This window comes from Pezoporus occidentalis, unplaced genomic scaffold (genome assembly GCF_034315485.1).
Source record: "Pezoporus occidentalis ecotype Australia unplaced genomic scaffold, CSIRO_AGI_Poc_V1 ctg11, whole genome shotgun sequence".
Lineage (NCBI taxonomy): Eukaryota > Metazoa > Chordata > Aves > Psittaciformes > Psittacidae > Pezoporus > Pezoporus occidentalis.
This window is the reverse complement of record NW_026912886.1, coordinates 11577543-11604079: the sequence shown is the minus strand read 5'-3', so window position 1 is coordinate 11604079 and position 26537 is coordinate 11577543. Positions and strand designations below refer to the sequence as shown.

Genomic DNA, 26537 nt, shown 5'->3' with positions numbered 1-26537 from the left:
TTGCGTGAAAGCTTGGAACAACAATATGCAGAGCGCTGACATCAGAGTCGTATTTGCAATCAAACACAGGCTAATGCAGCTCTGCTCCTTGGGTTTTTTTCTGTTGCTATTCTTTTCTTCCCTGATATTTTTTGTCTTTCACTCCTTGTGGTTTATTGTGCCCCTTCAGGCATTAATTCCATCACTGCTAAATGTGATTTCTTACTGACTGAGATGCAATAGCAGTCAGGTCAGGATTTAGACTTCCAGTTTAATAAAACCAGTGCGAATGATGCAGGAAAATGCAGGAGGGGAATTTCAAGGATCCCCGAGTTCATGGGCATGACTACATAGGATGGAAATAATAGCTTTGATTTATTTTCATATGAACAGTGTTCTCATGATCTTCACACAGTTATTTGTCCTATAGTGCTTCTTTATAATGATTTATTGTTTATTGTCTGAGATTTGGGATTTTTATCCAGAAATCTGGAAAACTACTTAATTTCAAGATAGTTTATGGCTACACCTAAATCTAATTATTCAAGGTGGCTTTCAGAAAGGAGCCAGTATAGCAATGCGTGCCTCAAATTCTGGCTATGAACATGAGCATGCCGACTTATTTCTGTTCAGAAGGTACCCAACAAATTCACTAATCTTACTGCAACAGTTTAGATATCAATGATGGCATAGGTGTTTTTTGGTGTTAACTATTAGATGAGAAAATCAGGGATTCAGAACTATGTCTAATTGTTATGGTTGCTGTGGAGAACAGCTATTTCTTGCCATTTGGACTAGACCAAGGTAGATACATTTGACTTCATGCTGCTTTCCTTCTCCCTGGTGCGTTATTACTGACGATCTGTTGCACTCACTCTTCAGGGGTAAAGGATTCACCAAAGAAAACAGGTTTCACTCCTGTCCACATGTCAATGTGTTGTAATACTGTTATTTTTCTCCAAATTTTATCCATCCTTTGTCTAGTACATGTTGGGCTTTGGGGAGAAACACAGGAAAAAAAAAAGGATGTTCCAGAGACTTTTCACTCTTCCTTACTTATAACAAAGAGCAGAACTGGAGGCAGGGGTTGTAAGGACGTGTAAAAGGGATAATGATTTGGCAGATAGATGTCTCATTATGTTTTCCTATTGCTATGCTTTTTACAGCTTTATTTAAGTATATGCTACACCCAACCCCATGGCAGCCCTTATACACATATGTAGACATATACAGACGCTGTTACCAAGGCATCAGCAGCACACAGACATTCTGTTGCTATAATGACAGCAAGTATTATATGCATTTTATATGTCGGTATATATGCACACATACATATTTGTTTGTGTGTACACATCTGTTCTAACTTCAAGCCTAAATTCAGCAAGGCAACAGAATGCACCCTTAAGTTGCAAGAAGGCCATGGAGTTAAGCTGAATGTGGTGAAAGTTAAGCACATGCTTAAAGTTGCTTTTTGATGGGAACCTTATTATCCTAGTAAATCTGGGAGCTCAGGCACGGCCAGCAAGCCAGGAGCAGTCAGATGATGAAAGGCAAAGTAGTGCAAATCACTGCCCCTCCATTGTAGTTTCCCACCCAGTGCCGGTGCTGCATGCACATAGGACCAAGTCGAGCCAAGTAGTTTTGCTGTGCCCTTCAAGGGGTCTCACAAGTCAGTGAGGCTTTCCTTGGCCATCTCTGTCTGAATTTTGTCCACAATCCAAAGAGCTTGTTGAATTCTGCTTTCATCCAAATGAATTTGAATATTGCCTTTCATCATCCCTACCCCCCAAAGCTTTCTTACAAATAATTAAGCCAGTTTGCTGGTGGCAGCCATCACATTTGCCTACACAAGGCCAAGTCTCTCCAAGGTTTTCCTATGAAAGGCTGGTCTAACGTTACAGCAAGAATCTCATCCTCTCTGGAGGATGTATACTCTCTCTGACCCCACACACATGTAATGAGGACTGTAAAGCACAGAGTGCAGCAATTACCCACGCAAGTGTCAGAAGCCCTGTCACAGATTTATATACTCTCTCTGCTTTTAATTTTGTCCTTGTTCTGCATCCTATAAAGGTCCCTGTCATGCTGCCAGGCTTTCAGTGCCTGTTATTTATTTTATTTACAGTTGAGAAATGCAAAGATGCATAAATCCATAAATAGCTAATGGAAGAAGTACTGCTTCTGTGACATAAATCTGAGCCTTTCATGGCTCTTGCATCAAATGAATGGTCCAATGGGCCAGGCCGCTCCATCCAAGTCTCCCAGGACCTTGTGACATTAAATAAAACTCAGCATTCAGGGTTAGGAGGGGAGGGGGGAGTGAATGAGTTATGAAAATACAGATTAAACTATGCTACTATTGATTTACAACAGCCTGGGCCACATTAGACAGCTGACGTGTCTGTTCTGAGCCCCTACCTTGTTACTTTTACATTTATGTAAACTTATTTCAGTTAAAAAGAGCAAGAAAAGAAAAATCAATGAAACAGAGGATGGAGATTTAATTTAGCTGGGGGGAAATCAGATCAAGGGAGGAAAATGATGGAGATAAAAGTAACCCCTGTCCCAGTGCAGAGAGAGGGGAGCTGGCTGGCTGACGTTCATTAGAATTAATTAAGAGTGTTCTGCTCCTCTGGGGCCCAGTGGGCTGAGGAGGGTGGGATTTGCTGCTGGTTTAAGAATGAATTAGAAACACAGACCAAAGGAAAAGGGAGCCAGGGATTCTCTCTTTTCTTTTGAAGACAATGGGTTGGAACATCTAGATCCAGACAGACAGAAGCAAGATGGTTTAACCACAGCCCTTTCTAACCAGAGCTGTGGTAGAAAAGAGCAGTGACTGATAAGCTACTGTAGTTTATAGATAAGAGAGCAGAAGATGTCACCAAACGTAATGGGGAAGACAAAGTCTTGATTAACAGAACTCTTGCAGGCCTGGATGGATCTGCAGCCAAGCAAATGAAGATGGTTCCTAGAGATCATACCTGAGAAAATGAGGTTTCTGTGATCCACACCATGTATGCGACTGTCTCTTTGCCTATGGCTCCCTAAATATTATAATGTCCACTGGCTGATTTGTACCAGACGTGAATACTCTGAGACATATTAAGTTCCCAGAAGGAAATAGGCCAGCAAGCAGAAAGCATCTGTTTTTATTTTCAGACTGATACTAGGGTTGAACCAGAATTCCTTATTAGACACTAGAGAATCAGTGTAAGACAGAGCTATTATTAGCACATCAGTGATGGGAAAATCATAGAATCATTTAGATTGGAAAGGACCTTTAAGATCAGTGAGTCCAACTATTAACTCAGTGCTTCCAAGTCTACCACTAAATCATGCTCCTAAGCACTACATCTGCATGTCTTTTAAATACCTCCAGAGACAGTGACTCCACCACTTCCCTGGGCAGCCTGTTCCAATGCCTGGCAAACCTTCTGGTGAAGAAACGTTCCCTTGTATCTGGTTGAAACCTTCCCTGGTGCAGCTTGAGGCCATTTCCAATTGTTCCACCACTTGTTACTTGGGAGAAGAGACTGACACCCACCTCACTACAACCTCCTTTGAGGTAGTTGTAGGGAGTAATAAGGTCCCACCTGAGCCTCCTTTTCTCCAGGCTAAACCACCCCAGGTTCCTCAGCTGTTCCCCATCGCATTTGTGTTCCAGGCCCTTCATCACCTTCATTGCCCTTCTCTGGACCCCCTCCAGTACCTCAATGTCTGTCTTGTAGTAAGGAGCCCAGAACAGAGCACAGGATTCCAGGTGCAGCCTCATCATTGCTGAGTACAAGGGGACAATCATTGCACTAGTCCTGCTGTTCACGCTATTTCTGATACAAGCCAAGATGCTGTTGGATGCCTCAATTGCCTGGGCACACTGCTGGCTCATGTTCAGCTGCAACCCAGACTATTAAACCCAGGATAATCCAAACAGCAGACACAAAATGGCAGGAAAGAGGTTCCATAAATTCATGTGTTTTTTTTTCCCCCTTCACCTACCACCAAGAAGCACTGCCAGGAAGCCTGTTTGTGCCAGCCCTGAAAATACTGTGCCTGCACTCACCGTTTGCTGGAGGAAGAGAGAAACCCAGTCCAAGAGTGCAAGCTAACCAACAAACCTGCTTCCAAGAATGCAGCAGGCAGCTGAGTACAGAAGGACACAAACTTTGTTTGTTTGTTCTGGATTGAAAAGGAAGGTTCATTTTAAGCTTCATCAGGTTATTTTGAGGGATGGAACAAATCAGCCTTTACCAAACGCAGGGAAAAAGTGACTTTTCAAAACCTGAAGGAGATCAGGGCTTAAACAAACAAAGCGCCATTGAAATTAAACCATGCAAATGTACTTGACAGGCTCCTTGTTTGGGAAATGGTGCCCAAGAACAAATAGTTCTTTTGCTGTTGGAGTATTACAGGATATTGGCAGCCTAAAGAAATGAAAATAACCCCTGAGCAGAGACATTCTGCATAACCTGAGGTGCTGTGATCCTGCCCTGAGGTCAGGATGGACAAGCACTATCAAGATGGTGATGACTGATTTACAAAGTCCTTTCCTCAAAGGATACCTTGATAGGTACATCTGTAAAGATGATCCCAGCCAGGCATGGCATCAGTCACTGTAGACTCTTCCCATGTGACATCCATTCATTACATTAAAGCAGAGTGTGGGCCACAGAAATCTTCATTTACTGCCTCCTCCATCAGTTTTAAGAGAGGGGGTCAAATGTGAAGAAGATACATGCCCTGTTCAATCCAGCATTCAAGAACAAAGCAAAAAGCAGGTGAAGCAAGGGGATGGAAACAAAGTGGAAGATCATGTTGATGCTCTGCCTAGATCTGCCCCTCAGAATCTGCTGCAACTTCAAGAAATACCTTAGCTGGACTCTGACTTGAGAGGTAGGAAAAGGAAGCAGAAGGAGGAAGAAACCTCCTGGATTGCACTTTGACAACCTGAAAATTCACCAGGCATTTTGACTATCAAGCTATCTCAAAATACAGAAGCAGATGAAGGTAAAGCAAGATCTGAACTTGATGGGTCAATCTCTCTGCAGCTATTCTATCACACTGTATTCAATCTTTAGTTCAGAGAGGTGCCACAGAGCTGAAAACCAAAGCTCAGCTACAGAAATTGAGTGTCAGGAAGGCAAGAAAGCAGGAAGGCACAGAGGAAAAAGAAAATTATTTCTTCACTTTCCCCTTTGATTTCTCTAGCTAACGCAGTGTTTTCCAACCAACCACCCATGCATAGCTTCCCCTCCTGTGCTTAGGAAAGTAACCCACTGGGAGCCAGGTTTTGGAACCCCAGCAGCCAAGTATGAACTATGTTGCTGAGCCATTTCTTTCATGACTAATCCTGTCAGCTGTTCTGTTAGCAAACAAGGAAACTCAGTCTGGGCCACTATTTGCACATATAAGTAACCTTGAGGATAACAGTCAGTGCACGGTGAGCCGATGCCACTGAGATGTTCACCTACCAGGAGTAGATGCTTAGATGTCAGTAGTGTTGAAGAGGGAATAGATAGAAGATAAACAGCTCTCCCAACCCATGTGCTGTGCAGAAAGCCCAGCCAAACTGGAGAGCTCTGTAGAGCACCTTTAACTTCAGGGCTGTCACCTTGGAACTGCTGTGGTTCCCCTGGAGCCAAAGCCATGGGGCTGTGTGGCTCTTGGAGCCAACTCAGGTCTCAGTGTGAGGAGTTCTGCTGTGTCTTCTGAAGACATAAAACTCTGGTCATAGGCTTTTCTGCACCCAAAAACTTTCAGACAAGGGGAATCCTGAACTCTGCCTTTTGCCACAGCTTTGGTAGTACCTCAGTACCCAGCTTGGAAAAGTTCTTGAGGGCATGGTAGAGATCATCAGTAATAGTTCCAACAGCATTTATGCCTTGTACTTTAAAACATCTTGCTTGAAGCATTCTGCAAAGAACTGATATTACAATAATAAACGACAATTTAGAAATTATCAAAGTGGAAAACCAACCTAGATAAAAACTAAAGAGCCAAAGGGCATCATTAGAGGGAGGGGGAGGCTTCCTCTGGAATGCTGCCATGATGCAGTGAATGTCTGTTCATAGCTAACTTTCACCTGATCCCTCTTCCCTTTGAGGAAAAGGTGCATTAGAATTTAACGTTGCAGTATCTGTGTTAGAACTCAAAAAGCAAACACAGCCATGGTTGCTTTGCGATCCTGTTTGCTCTAGTCCACTCCTTTTAATCTTAAACATGTTTAACAGGTTGTAAGGGAAAGCACAGCTATCTTGACTACACCAGGGGTCAAAAACTATTTCAGGTTTTGCCTGAATGACAGATAAGGATTTTCATGGACTTGAGGCAATAGTTGAATTACTATCAGCCACATAAGATTATGGCCACAGAACCCAATAGCAGTGATGCAAGGAGAGAAACAGGATAGCTTTAAATTATTACAGACACAATTTACCATGCTTCTTATGTTATCATGACTGTACAGATCCTTACAGCAATCTAAGTTTTTCATTAAAACCTATTTCTCAAGAGAACATTCATTTTTTCTGGAGGGAAAAATGTTAAGGACGTATCTATGTTTCCCTTCAAAGTTCAGGCTTGTTCCTAAAAATATAATTGCAGTCCTGAAAGAGAATATTTTAATTTTCAGCTGGAAAATATTGACCATTGACTGTCAGAATTTTAGCTTAATAGAAAATAGGAAAAAGCAATGAAAATGTCTTTGTAAGAAAATCAACATCTCAGTATTAAAAAAGAAAATAAATCTTTCTGACAAAAAGAAGACAAAAATGTTGGAGTTTTTTCCTCTTTGATGAAGTCTTTTCCTCTGCATTATCTTTACCAGGTCACTGGTACAAACTATATTCCTTTTCTCCCCTCCCTTGACAGCTCCAGAGCATCCCTTCCCAACGTTACTGCTTCCCTAGAAAAGCTCATCCCAGTAAGTTTAACTCCTGCACAAAGGAGCTGGAGCTGCTTGCTGCACCACAAGCCTGGCAAAGCAAAGCCCTAGGGGCTGGAGCCATGCTCTGTCCTGCTGTCAGCTGAGCAATCCTCCCACCAATGCTGAACTTCTTTTACACCAGTTTCTGTGTGAAAGGTGTTCTAATCACAGAGCTCAAGGACAAAAGATTAATGTTCTTATCTAACTTCTTATGTCAGACACCGTCAATCTTCATCAAATTAGGTTGAACTGAGGGTACAAGCTGCTGTTCAGCTAATGCAAAACTTCTGATGGAGCATCCAGTCTTGTTTTCAAGAGCATGGAGTAAAAGACACCTGTGACACTAAATTATTCTGCTGCTTAATTACTCTTCCTGTTTAAATGGAAGATCTTGTGTTCAGAATGATTTTTTTTCTGGCATTTTGACATTTGACATTTATTCCGTTTTACTATTTTCTCCAGAAAAATAATATATAATATACACATATATATTACACATGTTTGGTTTGCAGCAGCTGGCACTGAAGCAGGATGCCAGTCAAACCTAGATGTCCTTAGCTTAGGCTGTTAAGTGGTGGCTTTGGCCCGATTTATTTGAGTCAGCAGGAGCTCTTCAGTTTTAAGACCCTATTTGCACCCACTGAATTGTATCTGGTAGGGGATTATGCTGATTGTTTAGTAAATGCTGCAGAGGCAAAGCCTCTTCTGGTGGTAACCAGGACTGATAATTTGTGAGCCAGCACAGGTGAGTTCAGGGAGGGCTCTTTCCTCCCCTCATCCCAATGCCTGAGCACATTTCTCTCTGTACCAGCTTGATGTGGGAGACAGACAGGCTGGCAGGCAGAGCCAAACCTGTCATGTGGTGCTGGAGAAGGCTGACCAAAGTACCACAGGTTCCTCAATGCCACATTGTCAAAAGCAATGTTCCCATTTACTCACTCGCACTCGGTGTCTTTCAAGCCTCACTGAGCTCCAACGGGAGTAAAAAAGTCTTTGAGATGAACGTTATCTGTGAATGTTATCTTTGTCTCCAGGACAGAGACGTTTAGAGGATGTCACTGCCATCACTCTGACTTGGGGTAAAACTGAAGCAACTGCTGTTAATCCCATGATAAAAACAGGACAGAGGAACATTGTTAAAAGCAGATGTTCGTCAACGCTTTCAGAACTCACCTCTGAAATAAAGCCACTGGGCTGCCTCTAAATCTTGTGCTGAGCATGCACCTCGCTGTGAGCCTCTTGGTGTTAGGGGCTGTCCAGAGCAGCGAGCTATGCCGCAGCCACCAGGACCCCAGCCGAGGGAGGCAGCTGTAGAGGCATCATTACTTTCCACCTCCCACTGCTCACACAAGCTACTGCTCCCAGCTCCAGCAAGCTTTCTAGTTTAGTTTATGTGTGACATAATTTCCCCATGAAGGAGGGCTGATTGTAAATCCAGATGGAAGCGGATTTGCATGAAATGCACTTTAATTAATTAGCTAAACGTTTGCAAAGTGCTTTGAAGATGTAAAGCACCATACAAGTGTTAAATGGTAATAATAATAACAACACAATAATTAATTTCCTCAGGAAGCACGTGTACAGCACATGCCCAGAATATTCCTACCCAAGAACATAAAAAAAGAAACCCCAATCCAATCCCAATTTACCTCTGACATTTACTGAGGGCCAAGTGCTGCAATAAAATAAATCCATTCATTTATTCATCCATGGAGACTTGAGTTTGGATCTAGTTGGAAATAAGAAAAAATGGCCACAGTCCCCATTAGTCAGTATGGCAGAAGGATGATTTAGAGCAGTTGAGAGAGACAGGGCTGTTTAATGATGAGGCATCCAGTAAGGGGAACAAGTACCACTGCCTTTCAGTTTTCTTTTCCCACAAACCCAGTATAGCTTGCCAATACAATGGCCCAAAATCTGGGTGTTGTTTGAGTCTTAACTCAAGGAGACAAGCAACAACCTGGACTGCAACATATGCTTTTACACACTGCTCCTGGCTGGAGTCTTGGAAACACTGCTCCATTCCCTTGGAGGAAGAAGCCTTTGTTTTGGTGCTTTCATTCCCTTAGATTTGATTTTGGCAAACATTTACACAGATTTCTGCATGCAAGAAGTTAATAAGAATAAAAAGCCATCACAAACACTAATCCAAATATGCATTTGCCAGAGGATTTGCTCTGAAAGCATTTCAAGGCTGCCCTGAAAGCTCTGCAGGTTTTCAGTGCAAACGCTCACCTCAAGAGCCAACCTTCCTTGCACTGTATCATCAGGATTGCAATTGCTAAAGGAAACTGGGCTGCATTGTCCTCACTTCAAAAGGAGGAGTTGACAGTGGTGTTCTTCCTTCAGCTTCCTGACGAGTTTTCACTTGAACTCTCTCAGACTTGTTAACTCACCCTTGACATCCCACAAAGTACATCTGCTCCTGCAGGTCACTGCAGAGACTCAAGGGTATTATAGAGAAGATCTATAGATGGACTGATTTTGCCCTGCACTCTTCATGCTCTATACAAGTGCACAGATGAATGGGGAAAGTTTGTGTCATTTATCAGTAGCTTATACCCAGAGCATTAAGGATTTTAAAGTTGAGGAGATAATGTGACAAATGAAAAACATGATGTGAATTAGAGGAAAACTGACTTTTCCCTCAATGTTAATTCACTCCTATGGCAATAGTGCACTTTCAGAGTGCAATGAAATTCATTAAGAGGTTTTGATGGATATGGAGAGACAGGAAAGCACCATTTATCACTTGGAAAAGCTTCACAAGGCACAAAAAAGACCCCTTTATGGTGACATAACTGCAGGAGGTGTCATCAACCAGGGAGCCTGTGCGATGGTTTTCCTCACCAAACATGGGACATGCAGATTGCAAGAGAGGCATTAAATTTCTCTCCAGAGCCTGGGTCCAGGAGTTTACTTTTAATCTATTTCACAAATACAAATAGGAGAAGGAAAACAGAACTTGTGCTTTCTGCAGGACTCTGCCACCTAATTCAATCACAAAGAAGTGAGATTCACCTGTCTCAAATTCCGTAGAATTTTATAACATATAGTAGTATGAATAGTATAGTATAACAAGAGGCACTACAACGAGACACTTGAACAAAACCAAACCTGGGCTTTATCTCCATGTCCCTAAGCAAATGGGGTCACAACAAATGGCTCTAAATGTGTCTTTAACCTTGTCACCAAAGCAGAAGAAATATTCATTCTCCACCAGAAATAACAAGAAGTATTCACAAGCATTTCTGAGGCCAGCAGTTTTCTCTAAAGTAAACCCTTAGCTCTTTGCCAAAACCTGGAAGAATATCTGACAATCATCAGTATGAATTTTCTTGAAGAGGGTGTCTGGAATAAGAAGAGAGACCTGAAGGTTTTGAGCATGCACAAATTGGATAACTTTACCCTGATTCCAAATCCATCCCGCTTTTGGAGAGAAGCAACGGGGAATTTGAAGTCTCTCCACAACCCCAACAGCATTGGCTGAATAAAAAGAACAGGATTGACCTGTGGAATTTAACCATTATTGTACTGAAAAATTCCCACATAAGGACTAAAGGGTTTGGCCCTTGGAAATCCGACTTGTATTTGCAGAGCTGCTTTCTGACCTTTTCTGCAAGCCAATGTAGTCACAAAGGCCTGATGAATGCCTGATGTGAAGAGGAAAGAAAAGGCTTCAGGCTGTTTCCCTCAGAGACTGATGAACACTCATTTCCAGTTAATTTAATAGGATATATGCTGAAAAAAGGACTCCTATATACAGTACATTGAACACAATGTACTGCCTAAGTGGCCAGTCTGTTCTACTGAGTCTCTGTCTCAGCAGACACCAAATATTATGTTTGTCAGAACATACCTCTTCAGGGGCACAGCTGAACGCACCACACTTCACACATCAGATGCCCACAACACGCTACTAGTTCTGCATGGATATAGAAACCCAGAGGCTGGACCCAAATCCCCAGTGGGGCAAAGCAGCAATGTTGGACTGATCTTGGTGGTCCCTGATGGTCTGAGTGCTGTTTCAGATCAGTTGACTGTTGAACAATTAAAGCACTAGCATGAAGGAGTTCATTTTAAAGCAGTAACATCAGCATCAGACTTAAAGCTGACAAGTGAAGTTTAATAATACATTTCCTAACATGTGAGCATTTTTCTTCTGAGCCATCACTGATGACTGGTTTTCTGCGTAGGAACCAAGCCACACACCTCGAAGGAGCAGCAGTGAGCGCAGAGGACTCAGCTGGACCAGCTCTGCCCATGCGCCTCTCAGCAATGACTCCTGCACGCTTCACAGGAGAAGGGAACGCACAAAAGGTGTGTGCCCATTGATAGTTCCTAGCCCAAACCCCTCTATACAACAAGCAAAACTCAGTTAAATTTGAAAACACTCAAAAAGCTTTTTCTCTGGCTCCTACTTGCAAAATAATGCACCCCTATACATAATGACTCTGGGAGGGGTGCAATGAAAGGGAATAGGAGACAAAGTTGATGTTGTTAAATAAAGTCCATTTAGTGAAGCTAAGCAGGTTGTCTAGCACTTAATTTTGCACATGTCAAGTAAGAATAAGGAAATTGTATTTGGAGCAGCCAGCAGCCCATGCTTGAGTTCAGGTAGCTACATTAATGTAGCCCACTGCTTTAGGGTTTTCACTGGAACATTATTATGATCTAACCCTTCCTGCTGTTAATTTGCTGTGCTTTGCAGGATGGGGAGGAAGGCAGAATGAAGGCAGGAGGTGCTTAGAAGGGAATTGGGCACTTAATTGCATTTTACTGCAGTAAGTAATTACAAGTCTGAGTATTTCATATACTGTGCTTTTGATAGTTACCATCAACAAACACTTTGTAACTGCACCATTTCTTAAGCAGTAGATAAAGAATCAAAAGACAATGGGAGTCATCAACTTCCAGTAATCTGTGTCCCTGCTTCTTTAGCCAAATCCCTGCGTATAGCTGGGGTGAATGTCTCACCTTGATCCACTGAACATCCCTAGGGCCACAAAGGAGACTACTGTCTGCTCTTTTAGGAGCTAAATAAAGGCCAGAAAAGCACTGTTAATCTTTGTCAATGTAGCTGGGATGGTCAAGGCTGTAAAATGGCTCAGTGCTTAACTGCACTTCTAAAACCTTTTACAGGGGCCAGAGTATTGCCAGAATGACTGCGTTTACCTCTGCAGAGAATCCGAAAGGAGACATGCTCCTAAAGGTGCAGTTTACCAGAAGAAGCTACAGCAGCTATGTCTGTGTTATCAAAGTGCCCCATGCTCTATCAAACGCTTGTGAGATGTTGCCAGGCTGGTCTCTGAAGGCTGGAACAGCTCCAAGGAAACCATAGACTACATCTGTTGTAGCAGATCATAATTGCATGAGGATGAACTAAAAGATTGCCATGATTACCCTCTGCAGATCAGGACTGCAGAGGCTGCTCTGCAGATGTCCCTGCCTGTCATGTTCACTGTTGTCACTTCATTGTTTGCTTATCCGCCATTCAGTTTTCTCTTGATTTAGCCTTCAGTCCTAAACAGTTATATACCACCTTTATTCTGTCTTCAGATAGTAGCAGAATGAGGGTCTTTACAGGTTGATGGTTTTAAGTAGACACCCTACAGGCTATCTGCTGTGCCTTACACACACTGTCCACTTTAACCAACAGATACAGACCTTGGGCCTCCAACTGGAAGAATGGAGGTGTCAGCAAGAAAACAATCTAACTCAGGAGCTTCAGTTCTTCCTGCCTCTAAATCCCATTGCTAGTCTCAGTGGTAATAAATTAATATTTAAAACCCTTTAGTTTTCCATCATCCATTAGACTAAACATCCGCTACTAATTTATTTCCCCCCTGCAGTATCCTCGTCTTCACAAGTCTGAATGAATTGATTTCCTTGAATTGGGTTTGGTATCATGAGAAGACTAAATATTCCCAACAGACGAGAGCATGAACTGAGCGGTGTTTGTGTGTGTGTGCGTAACAAATTCCCATCCAGAGAAAAGGCAGATGACAGTTCAATGCAGCCCCCAGCTCCACAATCCTGGGGTGACAGGAAACCCACAAAACTGCAGATATGGGCAACATGGGAACAGATTGCTCAGAAAAGTTATGGATGCCACATCATTTGAAGGGTACCAAGGCCAGCCTGGATAGGGCTTTGAGCAGCATGGTCTAGTGAAACCCCCATGGCAACCCCTTCCAACCCAAACCGTGTTATGATACTATGGGGCCTCTTAGGTAGATAGAGAAGTATCACTGTTCTCACTTTATAGGCAAAACAGAAATCCAGGATGGAAGTCAAATTGTGTGAGAGATCAAACAACAGAAAACTACATTATCCTTAAGAAAACACAGGAATTCTGACTGTCACTCTTGTGCTCTCCCTTCTCAACCATGTTATCATCTGAATGCATAAGAAAACAAAATCTACAATAAAATCAGCTTCAATCATAAGTCAGCGAAGCTGAGGTGGCAGGTCCCTCATTTTTGCCTCTCCAAGATGAATCCAAGCCCAGAAGGGCAAGGGAAGTTTAATTTTTTTCCAATAAAATGCCATTATTGTGTCTGACAGTGACAGGTTTTGCATACGCAGACACACACGTGCGTGCACACGCATACAAAGTTGCTCCATAATAACAAGTTTTCTGGCTTGGTCTCAAAGCTGACATAAATCAGAAGACCAGGAGCTTCTCCTCTGCTAGTTTATGGACTATGAATAATTATCCTGATGATCCTTCTATTAGACCATCATTCATAACCATAAGATAGATCTGCTCCTCACAAAGAAAGGACATAGCCATACAAGGGGGCCTGTCAGACAGAGTGTGTCACTCTGAACATGCCCATGACCTAACCAACACCTATTAGTCTTCCTTCTTTAATTTAATCTAGTTTTTTATCTTTTGATTCCTTTCCCTTTTCACCTGCTCACTGAATGGAAATCACACTGATAGGAAGGCAGAGATACCAGCTGCTCTGTAACTTTCTCCATTTATCTCTCTTAGGTCCTGAATCAGACAGGTGCTTTTGTGCATGCTTAACAATAAGCACCTGCTTGAATCCATCCTTATTCAGTGTAGCATTTAAAACTCATTGTTAGCCCCACTGATACCAAGCAGAGTTGGTAATATCACACAGTTAATATCATGCTTAAAATTCAGCCCAGATGAATAGTGCTTTGTCAAATCTTGATATGACACAGGATAGTAATGCTGTTCTAAATGACCTCCAAAAAGTTGCTTATTACAGTTGTTCATAGCAGTTAGGGGCAAGTACCTTAAGGTGCAGTTAGGGAAATGTACATGACTTCAGATCTTTGCCACTCACAAGCAAAATCTGAGTAAAGCTGAGAGAAGAAGGTTCAATTTGCTTTCAGAATAACCACAAAAGCACAAAAATGCTGGTTTTAAGAATTTCAGGATAGAAATTGCTCATTCCTGCCATAAACCCCAGATGACTTCCTTACATTTCATCTGCCCAAAAGCTAAACTTACATTCAACAAAATCTGAGGGTAACCTGGGGATGCTCTTTTGTAGCTGCTTACAGACAATTTCCAACCCTTGAAAATTATCATCTAATAAGATAACTTGGGTGGAAACCATCTGTTACCTCATTTAGTCTCTTGACATGTCATGACCAACTGAGGTAACTCATCACTAGCACATCAACAACAGCAGAAATAACCTCTAAAGAATATGTAGTAGGCTGGCTATGACAGGTCCAAAGTACGGGGAGTGAGGAGTCCAAACCTGTACCTGCGGTCTACATATGCTCAAGAACATAATAACGAAACCTGCCTGTTTCTGGTCTGAATTTGCCTGTGGTATTTGTAAGAACCATCTGCTCTCCAAAAGTTCATTGACCAGTGCACAAATGGGGTGGTAATGCCTAATGAGAGGTGTCTAATGGGCAGATGAAGAGAGCAAGTTGAACAGCTTGGTCTTTAACTATTAAAAACTGGCTTTGGTTGGGCTGCCTGGCTGAACTGCCAATGGCTCGGCTATTAGAGGTCTCAGGATGTTTATTAATATATAGGCTTAGGGTTCTTCATCAATTTTCAACACTCCTGGGCTCTTTCTAGCCCACTATAATCTCTGCCTGATCTTTGGATCTTCCTGGAGCTTTGTGCCAGGCTAAGCTAACAAACCCGGAATGGGAGGTGTACAAGAGCCATAGAAAATCGATAAGTTTGGTAATGGGAAACACTTAAACCAATATTGTCTTTTGTCTTAGATGCAGCCACTAATACCCATATCACTGAAAAGACCAGAAAGTGTTCAAAGCAAAAGGAGACTCTCAAGTCAGATATTATGTGGAGGCAGCACTTGCTGAGCCATCTACAGGCAGCATCCCTCAGTGTCCCACTTCTTTCGGTTCTTGAAGAAGTCTTATGCCTTGAAAGAGCTCCCACAGAGCACAATTCATCCGCCTAGCAGTACACTCACCATGGGCTTGCCAGAGATGGCTTTAATTTGCACCGCTTCCCCATTCAAATTATCTGCTGAGATATTTATGTTTGGCTCTTTCCATGTGTGAAATCTCATCAGCCAGGGCCCTGTGAGACACCTTTGCTACGAGGCACCAGTGAAGCTCCAAACAAGCAGTGAGGCAGGAGGAACAACCTCCATAGGAGATAAATCATGACACGCAGATTGCAAGGAATAAGACATCACCATGCTCACCCAGAGCTTGCCAAAGAGCTCATTTGTTTGAGTTCTCTGTTGCCTCTTTACACGTACACTATTGCTCACGCACATAAAGCCAATGAACGACCACATGGAGATAAATACACTCATACTAAAGCTCCATCAAACTATACCCTTCTGCCAGCTGGAAAAGGAGGAATGTTTCTTGTTTTCCCTATTTCTTACACACAGCAAACACTGGGATACTAAATAAGAACCTTTATGGAAAAGGTGAGGTAATATAAAGAGAACAAAAATACCTGAAACAAACTCAGCTGCTTTGCCTAGGAGGAGCTGCTATTTTACTTCAATGCCTGCTGAAGCTGTGGATTCCTCCCTTGGTCTCAGCAGTGATTTTCGTTCCCTAATTAATCAATTACACATGTAACTGTTGTCCATTAGCAAGGCAGATGACTGTCTTCAGACTCCGATTACTGGTTTTGGAAGAGCCCAAAAGTATTTCAGTAGGATGAATAAATTTCCTCGATGAGGTTTTAATGAGACCATTTAGCATTTTTCTTTCAAAAACCAAGAACTGAAATGGGCATAATAAACCAACTCCACCTACATCACGCACTTGGGAAAAACAACAGGCCCTAGTTTAAGCCCCTTTCTGTGCTTAATTGTACTTGGAAGAGTACATAATGGAGGACTAATGGTACCTATGCATTTAGTCCACTTAGCAGTGCAGAGGAGATGATTTCCTACATGCAGCATAGCACTTTGTTTGGCTTTTTTATCAGATAATGATCAGGACACATACATTAGTAATAGACTGCCAGAAGTAGCATGTCCTGGGTTATAAACCCCAGCTGGTCATGATCATAGTTATTAGTAATAATAGTAATCTGCGTTTCTAAATTACATCTGACCGCAAGAGCTACCAGCATCTGTTTATATAATATACATATTGCAGTAAGTCTAATTACATCAGTGCATAAATACAGGGGCATTTTTCAGTGTGGGGGCATGTTTTCAAAGAAACAAAAGCTCCATTCTTAGAGCAACTCAGTATACTGTGCTGCACTCAAAAACACAGCCAGGATTTCAGTACTTACTTCTCTGATACCTTCCCATGTCATACAGTGTGCCTGTCCCTTTCATTAAACCTTTATTGACAAGAAGAGCTCAGGACTTGGATTTTTAAATCTCATCCTGGAGCCTGAAAGCCTCCAATCTCCCTCAAATGCTTGCCTCTGGGTCATTGCTACTGTTCTACGTTGATTTGCATTTACATATTTTGTTTGGAGTCTGCACTGTATTTGCTTTCTCCTATCCGTTTGGTTTCCTGACACTGAGGATGAAAACAGCAATCAACATGGAACATCAGCAAGCGCTCACAGCTGTCCCCATGTCCCCATCCCTGGTACCTTCCCTCAGCCTTTCTTAACGTTTTACTGATTATTTTTTGAAACTGAGAGGCTTTAAGCCAGGAAATGCCTGAAAAATTAGCTCTGAAGTGCTAGGAATATACATTTCATATAATGCTGAAGAGAAGGTGATCCCCACTCTATACTGCCAAAGCCTCTCCAAAATCCAAATAAATTAAACTTCTCTATTGAATCAGTGTTGCCAAGTGGATGGGTACAAGCATTTTGTTCTCTGAGCACTGGATAACAAGTATATTGGCCATATTCTGGGTCTGATTTTGGTAACTGGTTTACCACAGAAGGAGGCACCAGGGCCTTCAAATCCTTGCTGGAGCAGTGTCCTACACCCTTGCCAGACATTCCCAGAGCTCCTGGTGTTGCCTCAAGCTGTGGAGTCAACTGGGCTTTCACTCCTCTTTCCTCTGTGGGTACCCAGACAACACTGAGGAGTGAGATGTCAGGAATATATGGATAAAATGGCCCAAAAGCTGGGATAAAGGCAGCTCAGTAAGAAGCAATTTGCATTGTAAAGAAGCCATATAAGTATGCAGCCTATTAATAACTGCCTCCGTTTGAGACAAATGTCACCTGGTTGATTTGAGCTGCTTTGGAGGCAGAACAGATAGCAATTATCTATCAGCCCAGAAGAGGTTCTCAACAAACGATTCACATTTGAAGGGAGTGGGGTGATGTTTGCTTTTGTTTTGTTTTCCTGACAAATAATCGAAACACAAAAGTCCTGGTTCTCAAAGTCCTCAGGTTTTGGGTTACCTCTGCAGGCCATTTGCATCTCCACAACCCATCAGCCCCATTGAAAGCAAAACTTTAAAAGGATCAGAAAGCAATGGAGAAGATTAAGTCTTCGGGCATTTACACAGCTTCAGAGCTATGATGGCTAAGGAAAAGCTTGCTGCAGCACCTGGAAAAGCAGCAGTCTGCAGATAGGTACTAGCTTTTGGGTTGACATTAGCTCTGGAGTGGGAGAATGGCCCATGTTATAGCTGATTCCTTAGAAAGGACCTGCTAAGGCATCCGTTCTACTCTCTCCAGACACGAGCATAGATAGCACCAGTGTTGCAAAAGAGGAATACCAGTATCAGTGTAGTCAAAACAGATCTTCCAATGTGATCAACTGAATTAACTCCAGCTGCTTTGAGCAACCCAGTCTAGTGGAAGGTGTCCCTGCCCATGGCAGGGGGGTTGGAACTGGATGAACTATAAGGTCCCTTCCAGCCCAAACCAGTCTGGGATTCTATGTTTCTGAAGCGGTGTTAACAAGGTTTCTGCTGCAAACTGCAGACACAGAGGTGAGCTCAAGAAACTTAGAACCCCAGTCTCATTCTGCAGCAAGTTGGGAGCTTGAGGTCAATGCTCTTGGTTCATTACAGGACTGGGTTTCCTGCTAGCAGAAGTTATCACACAAGATCAGTATCAGATCCATAACAATCCTAATCCAGGCAGGCACTGACCACAGGCTTAGCCACATTAATGGTTTTATATCCTATTATAAAGGTACCAGTTCCTCACTGTCATCCAGTCCTCACCATCTCTCAGGCAGTTTAAGAGACAGTAATGGCAGCTATCAACACCTTCACATTTTCTGTTTTGTTACCTCCAGTACAAATATCAATTACACAGCCTGACAAGGAGAAAATGAAATTGCAAAGTGTTAGGCTGCAGGTATTTAGTTCAATTATTGGGGCTGTCTTTAAAGCACTGTAATGACACCAATCCAGCCAGATAACAGCGATGGGGCATTATGTGCATTCCTACACTTTGAATTTAAATTAAAATCTGCTGCGACTTAAGATGTTATTTCCTTTGAAGGTCTATACTTTCCTTGGACAAAATAATTATTCTCAGATAATAATGTGAGTTGCTATGTTAGTGATAGTATATTTGCAACAGGGTGCCTTTGTTTCCTATTGTCAAAGACTCGGGTACATTATTTACTGTATGATGATCTCAATCTGGAATGAATCTTTGACTTGAAAGGACACTTCTTTAAAACCCATCATCACCTTGCCCTTCTTTTGCTTATGCCTCAGTCTGGAAGGTACATTTTTCTTTGCTATTTGCAGAAGTCATTACCAAATGCCTGTAAGTCCATGAGCCAGGTTACCTTGATAATAGTAATAACAACAATGACAATAAATAAAGCTCAACTATGTCCAAAGGAAAACAAAGGAGTCACTTGTGAGCTGTTATTGCGAAGATAAGTAGTAAGAAAGATGCAAGAGCATAATGTAGGTACTGACAGCATCATCACCCATGTGTCATTTTGAAACCACATTAATCAGGCCACCATCCAAGGACTTTACCCGTAAATGTAGTCTGGCAACAGGTTCTTGTTACAGAGTGAAAGGGGAACACAAGAACTAATAGCTTAAGGCTACAATCACAGAGCAGCTCAGAACAGGAAACTGTAATGCTTTCTCCCTGAATCAGATCTAGGGCAGACACCAAACTAAACTGGGATCCCTATGTAGCAAGAGAAAGATCCAGGCTTTACTCCATGTTGGCTTTAATGCTTTGTGCAGTTACACAAGAATGACTGGTGTGCCTTTTGCTTGGCCCTTGAGTGGAAATCTCTGTTGTACAAACTTCTCACCTGTGCCGATTCCTTGTCATGTATCAGGAAATCCTGGCTGAGAGATGCCTGGTGATTAGCTCAGCCCTAATTCCTTCCCTGCCACTCTCTCACACCAGAGGAATGCATTCTCAATTATGTTGCTGATAAGAGAATTCCCAGGACTACAGTGACTGAATATATTGGATTTACATAATCTTGCCTAAATATCAACATTGCGTTTGCATCATGTCACCAGATTCCAGCCTTATCAAATGAAGGTGGATACTTGGGGAAGCCATACCTGAAGATGAAGACATAAACCAGAGAAAAACAAAAGGAGACAGAAAGTCATTTTGCCGTGCTGTGAATCACCACAGACATCTAACTTGCAAAGTCTTTCTTCTGAAGAGAAAGAACTGTCAGCTTTCCAGTGAATAGCTACCCTGTTTAAGATCACATGCCCACTTCATCAGAGGCAACTATCTCATGCATACAGGCTTTCTGTCTATATTACTTGTGGTTCTTATCTGAGGTTGTTCTGTTTCTTTGCAAGGGCTCAGCATTCTTTGCTGGCAAATGCAACCAGAAAGACAACCCTGGAGAATAGAATGTTCTATATTTCTGATAACATCCAGACAATATCATGTTAAAATCCCTACTTAAGCCTGCTCCAAAGTCTTAAGCCAGTCCTGAAAAAGGAATGATAGCAAACTGGAGGTTGCCAAGTTTCCCCTCAGCAGAGCCAATCTCAAAGCTGCTCCTCTTGTCAATGAATTTCTTCAAAACACCATCCCTAAGTGAATAAGACTTCCAACAACTGGCCACACATTCTCCCCTATGAGCACAGGGTTTGAGGTGGGGAAGCCAACTTCTCTGTGACACCATTTACTCCTGCAACAGTGGATATAAGATTTGGTCTTGTCTCTCTCAGGTGGTATGAGAGGTTTATCTTCTCACTGCTGTCGATTGAGCATCCTGAGACAAGAACCACCAGGCTGTTCAGGCTACCTGTGCACTGCCAAGGAGCAGACTAGGATATCAATTTCCAGATAAGAATTTCTCCCAGAGCTGAAGTGGAGTGGCCATGAAAAGCTGAATTTTAACATTTCCTTGCATCATTCTCCCATTTGGATTTCTTCTTCTTTGTAAAATCCTACCTCTAAAGCCTATCTAGGGCAGTATTTCATCCCCAGTGGACATCAGAAAGGTGCAGTAGTCATGGTTGTGATTTAAGGATACACTTCAGCCTTGAACTTCTTTGTGGTGAGTGTGACATTGACCCAGAGTAACTTCTTTTTTCTCTTTAACCAGCATTTCTCCCACTTAAGTTTTATACTGAACCTTGACCTAAGGAGAAAAGCGAACTGGTTACCTGGAGCTAAATTTGCACCACTTCAAAGAAAAAGCTGTTTTGACTGACCTGGAGGAGGGACATGCTGCAACACCAGAGATAAAAGCCAGCAAAGCAACAGAGCTTCAGGACATTCAATGGTAACCGGTATCCCAAAACCTCTGAAAATCTGCCAGAGAAGGTCGCTTGGGCCCCGATGCAGAGGTCAGCACTCAGAGCAAGAGTCACTACTCACATCTGGCCCAGAGACCAACACAAACCTGACAAATCCTGTCCTTGTCCAGGTGGGATGTGAAAGAGGACAAAGTGATTAGCAGGATCCTACAGCTGGACCAAGCCAGGACTGCAGACTCTTTGTGGCTTCTTTGGATAGAGTTAAACAAGGCTGTAAAGAAGTTGCTCTGAAATATTTATAGGCCTATGTGCTCAGTTCATGCCTGGTTCCTGAGGAGCAGTTTGTTATTTAGGGGTCTGAGGGAAGGAACAGGCTGCTGGGAATTTTTCAGAGCTCTTATCCTGAATAAGAAAGAATTCAAGTGCTGAATTTGTCATTCAAAGATGTATTCGAGAGGCTGAGCACAACCTTTGCATCCCAAGCTGGAGCAGAAGATTTCAAGATGAAGAAAGGGCTCCCTCTGGAGAAATATGACCAACTTCTGATATCCCACAGCTGGTGTGGAGCCGGCTCCCGCTGCTGTCCTGCCTGTGGCATTCCACCATGGAGACAGGCTGCAACCCCGGGAAGATCCCTGGAGTAAGTCTCTTTACTTTGCCAGGGTTACAAAGAGAGGAATGAAGGCACTTGAGATCCACCTTTGGTCTCCACACAATTAGATCTGTTTGCATTTACCGGATGGCTCCTTTGTTTGTTTTCTGTGGTGAAGCAAAAGCTTTCCATGGAATCCTAAACTCTTAGTTCTCAGAGAGAAGCTGTCAGCATAAACCCCACGGTGGCCAGCAGCTGCATCCAGCTGTGATGGGAGCAAGCTCATAAGGCTGGGGTAAAGCCCCAGCTTGTCTACATCTCAGGTCTCAAGCTGAGCTCTGTGCTCGCTCCACACTGCAAGAAGGAAAACTGCAGTGTTTGTTGGTGTTACTGGGTTAATACTCAGCAGGTTCAGTACTCTGGTCTGAATCACCTGCCACCCAGTTAGGGAAGGCATTGAGGATCAGGTTGTTTTGAGGTGATAAGCAATAGCACTTAAGAATATATGTGTTGTCCCTTGTCTTATATTTCTAACACAGGGATGTGGGAAGGGTTAATAAAACCACCCTAGGAAGAAACTTCTCATTTTAAGAGCTCAGATTTTGACTGCAGAAGGTTCTGCCTGTGCTTGAGGCTTGAACCTAGGAAGAAATGCTGGTGATATCTTGCCGTAATTAGCTGGGCTGGAGATCTTGTCTATGAAACCCATTCACTGCAGCATCTCAACAGGCTGCCTCAGGGGTCACTGCTTGTGCTGAGGGGTTCCTATGGGTAAGGCCCTGGCCAGCCCAGAGCTTTTCTCCTCTAACTGGAGTCTCACCATATTTTTACAAGGAATTTACATCTCCCTTGGAAAACACATAAGAGCAGCAGGCTAAGAAAGCTTGAAAAGAATTGCACAAGTCCACTGAACTCTCGCATTTTCACCCCATAATTACATTTGCTTTGTTCAGGTTTGCACATCTCCCATTCCAAAAGCTTTAGTACTAACCAGGGCTCGCTCTTCTCTAAACTTTCCAATCACTGCCCTATTACATGAGGTTCCTGGGGGTCAGATCCCTGTGACTGTACCTGATAGCACTGCTGCAGTATCCCGTCTGCGCATGAAGGGGTCCCGGCAGCGAGTCCTGCTCCTAGGCGCAGCCTCCAGCAGTCAATGCTATATAACCCGGAACCCGCAGTTTATGCTGTGTGTAACTGCTGCCATCTCCTGGCCTTATTAGGACTAATTTCGGGCCCGAAACAGCTGGGGCAGGATCAGTAAAGTCAGGTGTAATAATTTAGCTCTGATTACAAGAAGCTGGTCTGAGAAACACAGCCTTACCCCATAGCAGTCACAAAGTCACATCAATGGTTGCGAATTGGCAGGGAACTCAGTGTCCAGCAATTTCTGCCACAAGCTGGAAAAACAGGGCTCCGCTTCCCAGCAATAAGCGTCTGGACAAGTTGCTGTTCTTCCCTTGACTTTTCAACAAGCATGAGCTCAAATTCCTAAGTTTGAGCTCTACTTTAAGAGTCTCAAAACCAGGGTTTAAGGTATAGGAGCTGCTTACCATAATCTAACTGAAACCCTACTCCCAGTATCGAGTTACTTAAGAATTTGGAAGCATCACTCAGACCTATTGCTGGATTTAGTGGCTGTATGGAATGCCGTCATTTCCAGCCTTCTTCCTCCACCCTATAACCTTCTGTGACAGCTTGGATGAACCTGTATGTCCAGGGAATCTGGGTCATTTATCAGTAACTATGGGAATCTGCGCTGGAAACTCCACATAGTGAGAAATGTGAGATGGTCAAGGTAGAATCATCAATATGGAAAAATAGGAACACAGATTTCAAAGGGTTTTCTTATCATCCAGTCCATCCTATGCTATCTCAGGCAGCCGTATCACATAATCCTACTCTTAAATTCCCTGTGCCCTACTTTAAAATTAGTCGGGCTTTTTTATGCACAGTTTTTATCATCAAGCTTGTCTGAACATTCAAATAAGGGATTTTCCTGAGATTTCAGCCTTACGCAGAATGTCAACTAGCCTGGGCTAAGGACCACTTGAAAGCACCTCCTAGGCTTTTAGTGCAAATCTCTGATCTTAGTTAAAAGCCCACTTCATAGAAAACAGCTTTTTGACAGTGTTTGCTAATACACCGACTCGTACATGAAGGCAGAACACACGGAAGAGGCTTACAGACCGTCGACTCTATAGTTCTGTACTCAACAGTCAGGCATGAGCATTGCAGAAATCAGAGCTGGCAGCTCCCATCTGAGACCTGTCTTTGCCACTTCCCACCTGAGACCAATCCTTACCAGCTCCCCCAGACTGCTGCTGGCTTCGGTTCACTCAGCAGGACCCCAGCTCAAATGGGACTTGGTTGAACCTCAGATGCAGAAAAACACCTCATGTAGCCTCTTGATGATGGAGGTACCTTCATGGTTCCTTTATTGTATTTCCAGGATCTCCTGGCTCTTTACCTCTCACTTGAATATTAACTTTAGCATTGTTACATCAAGAGAGGACTAAATGCTGATTGACCTGACAACCTTTCAGCACCTGAATGTCTTAAAAACTAGCCACAGCTGACTTGGAATCAAACCCCTACTGACCTTCGGTTGCTCTGGGGGAAGAGACATCGCTGCATGAGGTTGAAATACCTGCACAGTCCCCATCATCTGCCAAGCAGCCTCCATTGCTTATGCCATGAGCGATTCTTCCAGGCTGTTAACATTATACAGGTCTCTGTCATCCTGCTCTGAAGGCATGGGGTGGATGATTACGTTTATACAAACAGCTGCAAATAAATAGCACACATCCTTAGAAATACATCCATAAGAGTACACACCATAGTCAAATGATGTGCCAAGTTATGAGAAACAGCACTTTTTTAGGACATAATCTGGTTTTGCATGGCACTTCAAAATATTTCATGCTTCCTCCACCAAAAACCTTTTCAGGATAAAGGTTTTCCCATGTAGTGTGTTAGGAAGTACACAGCGTGAAAGAACTGTGACAGAAGTGAGACTTAATCAAGGTGGGATTAGCTGAGAGAGCAAGGATGTACAAGTAGCCAACATCAGAAGTCCCCATGTTGTCAGGCTGGGGAAGTCACTCGCAGCAGCCCTTGTAAAAGGAACCGAAGTGTGCATTAAACACAAACACTACAAGAGTCATTCGTTTATTTCCAGCTTTTTAATGTGACAGAGAGAACAAAACCAAAGTCCATTGAAACAGCTGCAATTTCCAGTGACAACCAGACACAGATCAAATAAAAAAAAAACTCATAGAAGAAGAAAGGTTTCAATTGATGAAAAGGAACCAAGGGACCGGAATTGTCTATTTCACACACAGTCGACAGAACATCTAAATGAAACATTTCATTAAATGCACAACACTGGGTGTTATTTACAGTGGAACTTGCAGTGTGTGTACATTTATAGAGCACTAACACCACACAGAGCAAAGAAATTTCTTTCAGTTTGCTTCCTTCACAGTTCCCAGGTTTGATTCTTCTTAAAAGCGGCGTTTGCTAATACGAGGGTAAGAAACCGAGGGAGAAACTTGATGGGAATACAACAGATGGGGCTCAAATCTACATAAACCTAAAAATATACTCTCAGGTTTCATATGTCCTTTGGAAAGTCAAAGGGCATTATCAGGGAACATAAATGGACCTAGGGCCTCCTTATAACAGTATCAGAGTAGACTCTGTTGTTGGAGGTCTCAAAGCAGGATGTGGAGAAGACCTGCACATCTGCAGAAAGCTCAACTCCATGCAGCCTCACTCTGTGCCCCTGTGTGAACCCAGCCTTGGGGCTGGACCACTTCCAGGCTCATGGAATATCCCTTAGCGCGCCTCTCCGGTATCACCGAAGGACATCAGGCTGCCTGACCACTCCCCAGTATGCTGAACGTCTGGATCTGGATACAGGTTTTCCAAGAGTGACCCTTTTCTTAGCCCAAAAGATCCATATAGCACTGGGTATAAGTCACAGAACATTCCAAGGGGATAAGGATCATATGGGCAAGGAAGGGATCACCCCACCCAGCACAGGCTGCAGCCACCAGCAGTAGGACATAGCAGAGCCAAAGGCAGGGGAAAGGAGCTGTCCTGCACAACTGAATTAAAGGAATAGGTATACAACAACCAGTTAAATCAACAGGAAAGATAAGGAGGCAGAACTCTTATTGTAATACCACTGGTGTCTTATAGTAGTATCAACAGTGCTTTGTGTTCCTCTAAATGCCTGTTTCTGCATGCTCAGAAACTCAGTAATGAACTCCTCCTGTGACCCTCTTACATTGCTGTACCCCTAAAGACATTAAATCACAGCAGGCCAGTTTGGGTTCCCTAGACCCACCTTTCCCACGCCACAAAGTTCCTGGCTGCATGGCTGTACTGGTGTGCCATGCATGCATGAAGAGGTCCAGCTTCCTCTGGAAGAGGTCTTTGGGATTTAAGGCAAGTCCCCTGTCTTGGTTCTCTGTGTCCCTGTTGCAGCAAAGTTCATGAATCCAAGGAAGCAGTGCTCTGCAGAGATCATCAGTGGACCTGTGGTCAGCAGTTCTCTCTGTGGATGGTCCAGTGCATCCAAGACAAGGAGACTGTTCACTGTGGCAAAGACAGGCAGGAGGAACCAATGGAGGAGGCATGCTGGTCCCGTGCACTGAAGGTATAATGCTGATTTTGCAGTAGAAATAAAGCTGAGCCATCAGAGGAGGAGCCTGAGCGATATCTCCCCCTGCATGATGCTCCAGGGCTCAATGGCTCAGGCTCAGCCTGGCAGGTATTTCATGGCTTGAAACTGAGATGCAAATCAGAGCACAGTCTGAGGAGACTTCATCCATCGATCATTTTGTTCTGGAGAGCAGTAGTGTGAAGCCTACACTGATTTACACCGTGACAAGGACAATAAACAAACACATGAGGAGTATTGACTAAGCCTTGTTCACGCTGAAGTTG

At 43.1% G+C, this 26537-nt stretch overlaps 1 long non-coding RNA gene across 2 annotated transcripts; it reads right to left on the bottom strand.

Annotated features, from left to right (window-relative positions):
- Positions 1-547: 547 nt before the first annotated feature.
- Positions 548-22727, bottom strand: LOC134167148 (uncharacterized). Of its 2 annotated transcripts, none has more exons than XR_009966107.1 (4): positions 22653-22727; positions 8551-8630; positions 5588-5889; positions 548-2247 (listed from the first exon to the last, which is right to left on the bottom strand). It is a non-coding gene; the product is annotated as an uncharacterized LOC134167148 (long non-coding RNA). The 2 variants fall into 2 exon arrangements; XR_009966105.1 differs by having other exon boundaries at positions 5784-5889.
- Between the last annotated feature and the right edge of the window lie 3810 nt (positions 22728-26537).